This window comes from Octopus bimaculoides, chromosome 5, assembly GCF_001194135.2.
Source record: "Octopus bimaculoides isolate UCB-OBI-ISO-001 chromosome 5, ASM119413v2, whole genome shotgun sequence".
NCBI lineage: Eukaryota > Metazoa > Mollusca > Cephalopoda > Octopoda > Octopodidae > Octopus > Octopus bimaculoides.
Genome location: NC_068985.1, coordinates 36531790 through 36533166, shown reverse-complemented (window position 1 = coordinate 36533166; position 1377 = coordinate 36531790).

Below are 1377 nucleotides of genomic sequence, written 5' to 3'. Positions count from 1 at the left end.
CAACTTCGTTCGCTGCTCTTGGCCCGAACGTACGTACGTTTGTTCGAGCCAATAACTACTGAACTGCGTTTGTCGCACTTGGCCTAAACGTACGTACGTTTGTTCGAGCCACGAGTTACGGAACTTCGTTCGCTGCTCTTGGCCCGAACGTACGTACGTTCGTTCGAGCCAAGAACTACGGAACTGCGTTTGTCGCACTTGGCCTGAACGTACGTAGTTCGTTCGAGCCAAGAGCTTCGGAACTTCGTTCGTTGCACTTGGCCTGAACGTAAGTACGATCGCTCGATCCTAGATCTACGGAATTTCGTTCGTTGCTCTTGGCCCGAACGTATGTATGTTCATTCAAGCCAAAAGCTACGCAACTTCGTTTGCTAATCTTGGCCCGAACGTACCTACGTTCGTTCGAGCCAAGAGCTACGGAACTTCTTTCGCTGCTCTTGGCCCGAACGTACGTACGTTCGTTCGAGCCAAGAGCTATGGAACTGCGTTCGTCGGTCTTGGCCTGAACGTACGTACGTTCGTTCGAGCCTAGATCTACGGAACTTCGTTCGTTGCTCTTGGCCCGAACGTACGTACGTTCATTCCAGCCACGAGCTACGGGACTTTGTTCGCTGCCCTTGTCCTGAACGTACGTAAGTTCGTTCGAGCCAAGAGCTACGGAACTTTGTTCACTGCTCTTGACCCGAAAGTACTTACGTTCGTTCGAGCCAAGTGCTACGGTACTTCGTTCGCTGTTCTTGGCCTGGACGTACGTACGTTCGTTCGAGCCAAGATCTACGGAACTTCGTTAGCTGATCTTGGCCCGAACGTTCGTACGTTCGTTCGATTCAAGCGCTACGGAACTTCGTTCGCTGCCCTTGGCCCGAACGTACGTACGTTCGTTCGTGCCAAGAGCTACGGAACTTCGTTCGCTGCTCTTGGCCCGAACGTACGTACGTTCGTTCGAGCCAAGAGCTACGGAACTTCTACAAAAGTTTTTTTGTGTTCTATAACACAAGATATACAAGTATACGAAGTCTGAAAGTGTTTCGGTACCAAAAACATTACATAAAACATAAATGAAAAATGTTTCACGTGAAACCAAAAAGATCCAAAGACTGTCCTCCGGACGGTTTTCTGCTAGCCCCTTGATAATATTTTCACATTTGATTCCCAATTCTAATATTTTTTATATTTTACGTCTTAATTATTTATTTGTATAATTGTTCTCACTTGCTTAGTGAATATCGCTTTCATTGTTGTGGCTTCGGAGTTTATAGGGATTCATGAAAAGAATTTTTCAGAGGGACTGGGGAGAGGAGTTTTGGAAAATTCACACAATCTGTCATTTTTTACCTCATAACTTTAAGGAAGATGGGTATCTTTTAATGAAAATCT